The following is a 12,231-nucleotide window of genomic DNA, read 5'->3' as shown; positions in this document are numbered from 1 at the left end:
AATAGATCAAAAGTCTCACTAAGAGCTAGCAGCTTCAGATTTTCACCTGCCTTAGGATTTCCCTCATCTGACTGAGCTGGGTGCACACACCTGGTTTTGCCCAGATTGCAAGGGCTTCTCCTGTTATATCCTCCCACGATCATATGAAGTAGGTTATTCTGAGAATACTTTCAGATCAAAAAGGGTGTAACTTCTAACACACAGATTGAATTTCTCTTTCTAAAAACATGGCAGGCAGGAAGGAAGGAGTCTGAAGAAACAGAGGAAATAACTTCTCTTAATATTATAATAAAAATACATTAAAAAATTGAGTTAACCTGCAACAGATTTTAAATGAAAAGGATTGCATCCATTGTTGGTTTTCTTCAAAGCAGACCCACTGAAATTAAAAGATCTATGTTGATCATCTTCATTAATTTCAGTGGGTTTACTCTGAGTAAACACACCATTGGAGACAACCCACAGTGCATTTCACACAGGTGACCTGAGGAACTCTCTGCCTCCAGAAGGAGTAGCATGCTTGAGTTGAAAACTAGTATATAAATCTATCAACATGATTATAAGATTATCAGTTAGGTAAGCTGCCCATTACGTTAACGTACCAAACTGGATAGCAGGAAAAGGATTGTCCCATTTAGGACACAACATCTGATCTGTGTATTGCAGTACAGGATATTGGGATGAATGAATGATGCATTGTTCTGACTCCCTGATTGACTAAGACTCCTCGCATGTGACAACTGCAGCTCTTGTGAGACTATTGCGAAACCCTTTTTGAAATGCAGTGTCATGAAACTTGGCATATTGCCAACATATAGCAACAGTGTCCATCTCCACAGCCATGCTAGGAAAGCTGTGGTGCATCTGTATGTTGCTGCTAAACAAGCCACAAAGTCAGCGAATAACTCTGGACCGTCCTTGCCTGTCACACTTGCAGTCCCATGTTTGTCATGTACTTCTTCTTTCTTCTTTGGCGATCACTCGTAGCCGGGTAAGATTGTCTTCCATAAACACGGTTTTAACAATGAGTCCGTAAGTGACTGTGGAGGCCAGTTCTGGATCCACACGTCCTTCCACAGTGGGGACATAGGTTTTCCCGGCTGTGGAGATGGCACATCGCTATCAGCTGGGGCCACATGGCTTCCCTGAGCCAGTCAATGCTCTCAGTTTAACCTAACTCACTTGTCGTGAGGATAATAATAATAATAATAATAATAATAATAATAATAATAATTTATTATTTATACCTCGCTCATCTGGCTGGGCCTCCCCAGCCACTCTGGGCGGCTTCCAACAGAACACTAAAATACAATAACCTATTAAACATTAAAAGCTTCCCTAAACAGGGCTGCCTTCAGATGTCTTCTAAAAGTTTGGTAGTTATTTCTCTCTTTGACATCTGGTGGGAGGACGTTCCATAGGGCGGGTGCCACTACCGAGAAGGCCCTCTGCCTGGTTCCCTGTAACTTGGCTTCTCACAGCGAGGGAACCGCCAAAAGGCCCTCAGCGCTGGACCTCAGCGCAGAACAATGGGGGTGGAGACGCTCCTTCAGGTATACTGGACTGAGGCTGTTTAGAGCTTTAAAGGTCAGCACCAACACTTTGAATTGTGCTCGGAAACGTACTGGGAGCCAGTGTAGGATAAATTCAGGATCACAGAAGCCTAGAACTCTAGAGTTGGAAGCGACCACGAGGGTCATCTAGTCCAACCCCCTGCTATGCAGGAATTCTTTGCCCAACGTGGGGCTTGAACCCACAACCTTGAGATTAGTAATCTCATGCTCTACCAACTGAGCTACCTGCCTCCCCACAATCAGCTTGGTTGAAATGGGATACAAGCATGTGTACTGACAAAGTGATATCAGGGTGCATACTTTAACCTAGATTTATAAGCTTTGGCCACCATCTGAAGGCCACTCTGAGTCTCTCCACATGTTGCAGGCATTATGTTTGAAGCTGTTCCGCATGTGGATTAGGCACGTCTCATCAGCAGAAATCTTTTAAGAAGAGGACGCTGGAACGCCTCTCATATCTACGTGCAAAACCTAGAGGATGAGTGGCGAAGCTTCTTGGGTCAGTGAGGAAGCACACGGGGAATTCTGAGGAACTGTAGACTGTGCCAGTCAGAAAATGCTGGCTTGAGGGCCTGTAGGAGACAACAAGCCTGCGCAAACAATGACTGAGCAGGAAGAGCAAATACGGTAATCTCTCACCCATTGTGGATTTTTGAGCTGATATTGACTTGGACCTTCCACAGGAGGTACTAGCAAGCACATTATTATCTAGAGTCTTTATTATCCATTATTATCCATTATCTAGAGTCTTTTGGGAGCACTGCAGCGCTGAGTTTTCTTACTGCCCTGAACCTAAATGTCAAGAATATTCATCTATGAAGTTTTCAGTTCTTCCAAAGCAAAGTGCCTTACTCTGAATCACGAAAAAGACTTACTTTCTTACTGATATTGATTTACCCTGTGACTTTAAATTGATGTGTAGTTTGACCAGCCTACTTGGGAACCTTGAAATTTCTTACCATATGGAAATTTGTTTTGTTTTGTTTATGTTATTGAATTTTTAAAAATATCATTGCCTGGAGTGAGTTTTTATTAAAGCACTCGGGAATCCTGAGCTATCATTTTGGATTGACTTGTCTAACTTTGCATTAATTTAAAAAAATGTTATTAAGAAGGATAACAAATACAATAATATGCTCTGGCATAGAAATCCCAAGGATTACATTGGCTGTGTTATTGCCTATTCAGCCTTTCAAGCCTGCAGACTCAACCCTCAGGAGGGATTAAGCTGATTGCAACCAATTTTTTAAATTGTGTCATGGCACAAACCTACTGATGCCAAGTTGCATTTTGACTGTGATCTATTCATCATCTGTAATATTTAGCACCCATGTGCTTTATACAGAAAACACATCTAGGAGACTAGAGATGAGCTCTTGATTTAGGTCCTCTTAAACCCCATGGGTCTCCTTGAATAGGTACTGTTCCTGCCACTGAAATGAACAGAGAAGCCTACAAAAAGCACAAACAAACAAACAAACAAACAAACAAACAAACAAACAGAAAACAGATTTCTGGGTGCTGTGCAGTGTCCCGGAATCACACAAGGGTTTGTTTATTTTAATCAATTACAATTTTATGCCGCCCTTCTTCCAAGGAGCTCAGGGTGGCATTAATTGTTCTCCTCCTTCCTCATCACACCTCTGTTATATGCTGAATGGAGAGATTCTTACTAGCCAAACATCATCTGGTCAGATTCAGAGCTCAGCAGGTATTTAAACCATCTCAATCCTACTCTGACCCTCTAACTGCTACTCCATACTACCTCTCAGTTTGCTAAGGAAGTAGCATTAATATTTGTGGTGGGTGGCGTTACTGTTCTGTAGCCGCCAACATTTAGCCAATGAAAATAGGGAAGATAATAACAACAACAACAACAACAACAACAACAACAACAACAACAATGTAGCCCGCCCATCTGACTGGGTTGCCCCAGCCACTCTGGGCAGCTTCCAACATATATAAAAACATAATAGACTATTGAACATTTAAAAAACTTCCCTATACAGGCTTCCTTCAGATGTCTTCCAAAGGTTGAGTAGTTACTTATTTCCTTGGCTTGGGGGTAGCATAACTCCATACCCTCCGAAATTTTTCTGATGAAAATAGGGACTCCTTAAGGAAAAGCGGTGACATTCTGAGATCAATTCAGAAACCAGGATGGCTTCTGTAAATCCTGGATTGTCCTTGGAAAATAAGGGATACTTGGAGGGTCTTCTATTTCAAATGCTGAATATTATTTCTATTTGGCTATAGTTATATATCTGCACACTACCGTATTTTTCGCCCTATAGGACACACTTTTCCCCCTCCAAAAATGAAGGGGAAATCTGTGTGCGTCCTATGGGGCGAATACAGGCTTTCGCTGAAGCTTGGAGAGCGAGAGGGGTAGGTGTGCACCGACCCCTCTTGCTCTCCAGGCTTCAGGAAGCTATCAGCAAGCCTGGGGAGCCTGCGGGAGTTTCTGTCGGGCTCCTTAGGCTTGCGGATAGCAGCCTGCTGCCCGGCACGCGGGGCGCCCTGAAGCAGAGCACCCCACGCGCCGGGCAGACATCGGCCAGCCCCACAAGCTCGGGGGACAGCGGGGAGGCGCAGCGCCGCCATCCCGCTGTTCCCCAACCTGGTTTTGGGGGGGAAATAAAGGCAAAATTTCCCCCCTTTATTTCCGCCCCCCCCCAAATTAGGTGCATCCTATGGGACGGAGCGTCCTATGGGACAAAAAATACGGTAATTCATTCAAAACTTTATCGATCTTGCTGCTTTGCTCTTTCAGATTCTGCTGTCATTTTGTCTGTTTTGCCATTTTAATGTGGTTTCATAGTTTCTCTCTTTCCAGCATTTTAATTATTTCTTTCTGTCTTGCAAGCAGCATTTGAAGTGTTTATAACCGCAAGGCAGGATGCGAGCAATTTAAAGTAAGTAAAAGAATGAACCCAGCTTGCACTTCCTTTCTGAGAGTAGAAGTGCACATTTCTAGCTGTTATGGGAAGTTCCTCCAAGGCAGCTTAAAGTGTGTGAAGAGGAAATGGAACTCCCACAGCCCAGCATTCTGCCCCATACAGGAACTCAGAGTCCTCTGCTGGGCTGAGGGCCATTTCAGAATAAGCAGTAAATGTCACGTTCTCAGTCTGGATTGCTACGTCTTTGAAAGTCCCGTTTTCAGACTTGTAACCAGAGTGCCTTTCTCTAGACGGGTGCCAGCATAATAAGTGGCATGAGAGTATTGTTATAGATTGGGGTTTTTTTGGGGGGGGGGTCCTTAAACACTAGAAATTAATAAATGGTAGGATTTTGATTATTTGGGATATGAAGGGAATATACAATCTGCAGAGGAATTCCTGGATTAGCCTATGCACAGACTCTGGTTGAGGATTCCAAAACCCCTGGAATCCCGTGCATGGCTTGGCAGGGATTCGGGTGGCCTGTAATAGTATATTCTACTTGGGGACAAAGCGTACAAATCTTCAAACATGCTTCGAACTATGGGTGTGCCAAGTTACTGCTTTCTATCTACTGTGGAAGTAGCTTACTTATTTTGGGGTATAACATGACCTTTTTGTGTGACAGAGATCAGGATGCGACCATGGGTACCCAGAGCTTGCATGGCCCTGCCACCAAAATCTGTGTCCCCTGGAAAAACTTGAACTCTAAATAATTTGGGTGTGCACTTTGGGTCCTGCATTTTGAGGGGGGGGGAGGCATACAATTGTTCAATTTTCAGATTTTTCTTCATGTTGTGGAATCTTAAACTATACTTACCCCACTTTTCAGATTCTGGCACATCAGAAAATAGCGTCATTATTTTTATATCCCTGGGAGTAAGGGAAGTGAAAAAGAAAACACCAGCATATTGGTGCACCCAGAGTGCCATAATGTACCTACTTTCAACAGAGCTGACCTTTTAAAAGGTGGTTGTTTGATTGCTTATTTTATTATAAGATTATCATAGATAAACTATTTCATCCCTAGGTTTATTCATTGTTGTTGAGGAGACGGTGAAGGCATTTCAAGTTCATGTAACAACAATAATAAAACATATTCCTGAGGTGTTGCTATTAAACATGACTTGGACAGGCATGAATATCAACAGTCTGCTCATTTCTACACCCTGCCATGTCGCCTTGTTTCATTTTGGAGGGATGAATATGGAACTGGAGCATGAGGTGTGGATAATTTCAGCAAGCACGGAGACTAGATTAAGATGCCAGTCTATCAATTGTGCAATTTTAGCTCGCTGTGGTTTCCATTACTAAAGTACCATGAGGAATTACAGCAGCTATAAATAACTCTGGGCTGTGAGTCAAAAGTAGGTGTATACAGCTGTCTTGTTGCTATAACAACCGCTTGTGACTGGGGAAGGGGGGAAAAGTGTAAGATATACATCCTGAGAACAGAAATAGGGTTTGTTTGTTTTTCAGGGAAATTACGATAATGAAATAACACGTTTAAGTGGTGGTACTAAGCTGGTGATGGTGACATTCTGAGACCTTTCTCCTGAAAGACCTACCGGTACATTGGCTCCTAATTGGAAATTGTAGAAGCTATCCCATTTAATTTTGGTCACTGACTGTCCCATCTCAGAAGCCAATTCAAAAAGGCATGCCCAAAACTTACTTCTGCACTTGCTGGTTTGGGTCATTTAAGTTTAAGAGTCTTCTTCTTCTTCTTCTTCTTCTTCTTCTTCTTCTTCTTCTTCTTCTTCTTCTTCTTTGGTGATCCCTCATAGTCTAGTAAGATTGTCTTCCATAAACACAGTTTTAAAAGTGAGTTCGTAAGTGACTGTGGAGGCCAATTCTGGAGCCACATGTCCTTCCACAGTGGGGACATTGGTTTCCGGGCAGGAGTTGATCACTGTGAGGGTTTGCCAAGCGTGCCTTCCTCTTGGCATATTACTCCCTATTGTCCTGAGTTTGAGCATCTTCAAAGCCCACGACACCTTTGGTAAAGGCTGTTCTCCATTTGGAGCACTTGCAGGCCAATGTTCCCCAGTTGTCGATGTTTATATACTACATTTTTAAAGATTTGCCTTCCATTTTTCACTTGTTGGAATGGGGGCATTTAAGTTGAAGAGCAGTTTAGTGTTGACATAAGGTATCAAGAGGAGAGGAGCAGGTGGCAGCAGGGGCGGAGAAAGGGGGGTGGTGGGGGCGGCCTCCTGGTGTCTTCGCTGAGCGGGGTGACATTTGGCATACAGCTCACCCACGACTCCAAAGACTACCCTGAGCCATCGGGGGAGGGGAGGAGCTGCGCCGCTTTGCCCCCCTTCCCTCTTTGTTTTTACAGCTGGGGGAGGCTTGGAAGTCGTGGGTGGGTGGCGCGCCAAACAGGGCCTTGCAGAGCCAGGCAGAGGCCTGGGCCAGGTAGATAATGTGCCCCCCTTTTTTTACCCTGAGGATACCTGAAGTCTTATAAATAAGTAAGTATATAAATAATTTTCACAAAAGTTATGCTGACAAATAATTTTATTTCAAGGCTTGAACCGTATCTGCATATACGGACAAAATGGAAAATATAGATATGCAATAGTGCTTTTTAAAAATACACCCATTCCGCGCTCCTCTGAGGAGCCAATCGCAGGCCCCGCCCTCGACGCCGGGGAAGCTTTTCTCTTGCGCTGCCAGCCATGGCCCTAGGGAATCCGCCCACCGCCTCCACGTTCGCCCTGGTACATCCCCTGTGATTGTGAATATGCTGACCGAGGCCCCCTTTGGAATCGGAGGCCCGGGCCAAGTGGCCCATATGCCCCCCCCGTCTGGGCCTGGCGCCAAATGTCCACCATTGGCAGCTTGCTCCACCTCCGTGGGCGGCTTGTTCTGCCCCTGGCTGCAGGGCGCGTGCGCCGCTCTGTGCACCTGAGCGGCTATCCCGCACCTGGGAGGGCACTCTCCATGCCCCGGCCCCCTCAGGAGTGCGGCCCACCCTAGGCAGCACAGCCATATGCTCCGCCGCTGAGTGGCAGCAGCAGTGAGCAACAAGGGCGCCAGGTGAGGGCCCTTGGGGGCCTTCAGAGCCAGTTCCAAACTCCGGTTCCAAGGTGGCAGTGGAAGGACCGTCTCCCCTCAGGGCCTGACTGGGATGGTGGCAGCAGCTGTTACTCGCAGCCGGAAAAGGATGTCAGGAGCAGGCAGCAATAAATCACACAGCGTCAATGAAGTTAACTCTTTATTCAAGGGAACTAGGTCGGCACAGGAAGCCAGGCCTAATGAGCACAGCAACTTGTCCGGGTAGATCTTGCCCCTATGAGACAGTTGTGTGGACTAGTTGTCTAAGTCTTCTCCTCCTGCTGGCTTTACGAGTTTGTTCGAAGAAGTATTTTCTCATGGTGTTATATATTCAAAGGTGCATACAGTATGCTGATTATCCACTAGGTGGCAGCATTGTATTGTTGCACCACATTTCCATTTTATTAAACAGCAGAAAGAATCGCTGCTTGCAATCAGCTTTGAGAATCGCTTCCCCCCCCCCCCCCCCGAAGGACTGTTGATATCTCACTTGTGTTATGCATAAATTCTACCTCCCCGAGATTTGCAGCCCCGGAGAGTACAACTGTTGGCCATCATGGGTCAGTGAATCATTGATCAATGGTCCAACTCTAATTGAGCTTTGTATGAGCAACTAATGGCTCACCCATATCCTTCAAATTCAGCACATGCAGAAGCTGCCTTCTTCATCGTTGGACCCGCTATTGGCCTCATCTGCTCAATCTGTCTATGCAGGCAGGAGAAGTCTCTAACTCCCCAAGGGTTTGAGGCGCATTGGCTACCCTCACCTGGTTTAGCTGGTCAGCCAAAGCTATTCCAGGGTTTGACTGCTGTTGCATATTGATAGCTTCTAGGAGCCATAGGTGGGAGTTGTGTTGACCCAAAGGCAAGCTGGTCTGGAAGCCCTGCTTGCAGCATATTGATGATCAAGATGACCCCTGCCTAATTGATACCAGCTGTAGTGCTGAGCTCGTATGTGTTTCACAAGCTTCCCCTCCCCATTTCGTTTCATTTCATTTCATTTCACTTTTATTTCGTACACCACCTTTCTATATTACTATACACAAGGTGCTTTGCAAGCTGAAGAAACAACAAATATCGTACACCTTATAACAACCTGATCCAACAAAGAAATGTCACAATAAAAACATAGCTTTAAAATAAACAACTTATATCGAATAAAGTAATATCCATTCACATATAATAGTACACAATAAAATTAAATATCAGCAAATAATAATTAAACAGAAATTTATTCTTAAAGATCGCAACAAATAATTTCTAAACTATAACCAATAAAAAATAACAGCAAGTCACAGTGCATAAAATAACACAATATATAAAATATAAAATTGAGAAGCAAAGACACACAATTTAGAAAACTATATATATATATATATATATATATATATATATATATATATATATTTGCTTTCGTAGATTTTCACGGGTACAGGAATGCAGGTTTTGGTGTCCTCGGGTATCTTCCCGTGTAAAAGTTGGGGTGTCTAGGCGACGTTTCGACGAGGTCTCACTCGTCATCTTCAGGGTTACGAAGCTAATCCAAAAAGAAACACCCCCCAAAAACCAAGACACAGAAGAAAACAATGGCATGGCCCTCCTTCCTTATATCAAGGGCACTACAGATAAAATTAGCAAAATCCTCCATAAACACAATATCAAAACAGCCTTTTGCGCCAACCAAAAAATAGCCAATATCCTCAGAAACCCCAAGGATAAAATCCAGTTGGAAAACCAAGGGGTCTATGAAATACCCTGCAAAGTCTGCCCAGCCACGTACATTGGACAAACAAACAGACGAATAAATGCACGTATCGCAGAACACAAGAATGCCGTCAAAAAAGAAGAAAAAACTTCCTCTCTCTTCCAACACATGAAAGAAACAGGACACGAAATTAATTTTGCAGATTCCAAATTGCTCTCTAACATGGAACATCACCACAAGAGAATAATCATGGAAGCCATCGAGATAGAGAAACACCCTCACAACATGAACAAGCGTGACGACACATCCCGCTTGCCAGACATCTGGAAATTAGCCCTCCCCACAAAAACTGACACCAGATCCAGAGGCACACAGAACGCCATCACCAATCAACCACACCAGACCCAAACCCAGACCCTCTCCACAGATAAATTACAGACACCATCCAGTAGCCAAACCATGGTGGCACCTCCGGATGCTGCACCCCCCTGCAATCCCTACACAGATCTGGCTGGCACAGGCCACAAAACCACAGCTCGCCCCTATACACGAAGCCAAGCCAGAGCACAACTAAATGTAGTACACCCATCTTCTCAGAAAAACTCTTCACAAAGTTCAAGAGGTCAAGACACAAAGGCTTTAGCAACTAATCCACACCTAATGACCCACCTAAGTGGTACTCAGGATATCACTCAAGAAATCACTCAAGATATCCCTCAAGCAATTAAGGAACAAAAGAAGAAAAGGCACACTAGCCTGGGAACTTCCTCTCTGCCCAAAACATTGGAGGCTATACACCATACCTCCTCTACACTATTTATAGGAACTCAAACACTGAGATCCTGCTCTGTTCCAGTAACAAGAAGCCGAAAGCACCAGCCTGAAGATGACGAGTGAGACCTCGTCGAAACGTCGCCTAGACACCCCAACTTTTACACGGGAAGATACCCGAGGACACCAAAACCTGCATATATATATATATATATATATCCCTGAACTCCTCTTCTCAGGTGCTTTTGCTTTTCCTAAAGTCATGGTCTGGGAAAGGCTCCCAGGGCTGGAGAGGGTGGGGCAAAGCAGGTGGGAAAAGCCATTGCCTGATGGCCAGCAGAAAGTCTCTCTCACCTCACAGTTTGATGTATCCACAGGCCCCAGGCCAAGCTAGAGGAGGTAATGGTTAAGACCAGCTCCCTGTGTTCCCATGTGATGTGACCTGCCTGGGCCTATAAAGGTTGTGTGTCTCTTTACTTGGGTCTGGACAAGGCATTTCCTCACTGTGGAGTCCATCCCACATGAATGCTGTGAGCAGGGGCAAGGAGAAAGGACCTTTGCTGTAGGTTTGTACCCTTCTTTGATAAATTGTTATACCTGATCACTCTGGAGGTTTGGGCATCTTTTTATTTGAAATTCCTGTGTATCTGAACTCCTATGCGTCCTCCTCTGGCTCTGCAGGGCATTTCAAGGGTGGGGGACTAAAGGTGGACAAGCTACCCCAGAAGGAGCATGAGGTTCTCCCCACCCCCAACCAGAGGTGCTACCCCTCCCCTGACACCCCATATGAACTCATAAAGGAAGGGAACTAAATCCTTCTTCCCTGGATGAGAATATGTTCACATACACGTTCAGTGTTTATGTTCCCTTTGTGTGCAAGGGATAAGGGCTATGAGGCAGGAAGGGACAACATGTGAAGATGGACGCTCTTAGTGGCACACAGCTGACCGCAGCATGCACATGGTTTCTCCCTTTGTACATGTATTGCCCTGTGTGAATCTCTGGTGCCAATTTTAGTGGAACAACTCGCACCATTACTTTGACTGGCAGATCCTCCCTGACCTCCATTACAAATGCTTTGCTTTTTTTTTTTACTTTTGCTCTGCACTTGTGGAAGTGTGGAGGTTTCCTTTGGCTGAAAGTCCCCACTGAACCAGTCATCAATAGTGGGGTGCTGCTTGCACCCGTCAGCTACTGGTGACCACTGCTTGGGATTAGTCATCTTTCCCCTTGTGTCTTTCTTCACCACCAAATTATCCAAAGATCTTTTAGGGCACAAGACGGATAGACCAATAGGAGGTGAAGCCAGAGCCAACGACAGGCAAACTAATTCTACTTTTATCCCCATCCTCCTCCTCGCTCAGTTCTACAAGGGCAACGCTGAGACTAAACTGGAGAGGTTGTCAGACAGTGCCACCTTCTGGACTGGAGGGTAGAGACAGGTTAGTGAGGCAGGGCCCATATTGATGAACCTCTACCGTGGTACCTCTGGTTACGTACTTAATTCGTTCTGGAGGTCCATTCTTTTTTTTTTTTTAAATATTTTTATTAAGTTTTCTTTCAAACAGTCAGAAATTTACAGAATAAAGAATAAAGAATGAAGATACAAGAAAAAAGAAATACATAAAAACCAACTTTCCAGAATATTTTTACCATTCCAACCGGACTTCCCCACATCTTCCGAACCCTGCGTTCTTTGCAATTAAAACATCAGCAATTTGTTACCTTATTTCATATCTTACTGTATCTTTCAAATACTATGTTTCTAAGTTCAAAATACTGTATCTCCGTTATTTGTACCTTAAAAATAAACATAGTATAGTTATTTCATGTTGTCCACCTCGTCTTTCTTATAACTTAGTTTCCAATTCACCTATTCAAGTTGCTGAAGCAAAAGTTTTCTAATCGTACACATTCTTAACATTCATACAACTTATATTGTTTTTGCAAATAGTCCTTAAATTTTTTCCAGTCCTCCTCCATTATTTCCTCTCCCAAATCTCGGATTCTGCCAGTCATTTCAGCCAGTTCCATGTAGTCCATCAACTGCGTCTGCCATTCCTCCAGCGTGGGTAAATCTGGTGTCTTCCAATACTTTGCGACGAGGATTCTTGCTGCTGTAGTAGCATACATAAACAGAGATCTATCCTTCTTTGACACCTTCTGGTCCACCATGCCC

General features: G+C 44.4%; 1 non-coding gene across 1 annotated transcript; it reads right to left on the bottom strand.

Annotated features, from left to right (window-relative positions):
• Nucleotides 1-1,732: 1,732 nt before the first annotated feature.
• On the bottom strand, nt 1,733-1,803 carry TRNAS-ACU (transfer RNA serine (anticodon ACU)). Its single transcript has one exon. It is a non-coding gene; the product is annotated as a tRNA-Ser (tRNA).
• Nucleotides 1,804-12,231: the final 10,428 nt, after the last annotated feature.

The sequence above is a fragment of the Podarcis muralis genome, chromosome 11 (assembly GCF_964188315.1).
Source record: "Podarcis muralis chromosome 11, rPodMur119.hap1.1, whole genome shotgun sequence".
Taxonomy (NCBI): domain Eukaryota; kingdom Metazoa; phylum Chordata; class Lepidosauria; order Squamata; family Lacertidae; genus Podarcis; species Podarcis muralis.
This window is presented reverse-complemented; position numbering and strand designations above follow the sequence as displayed.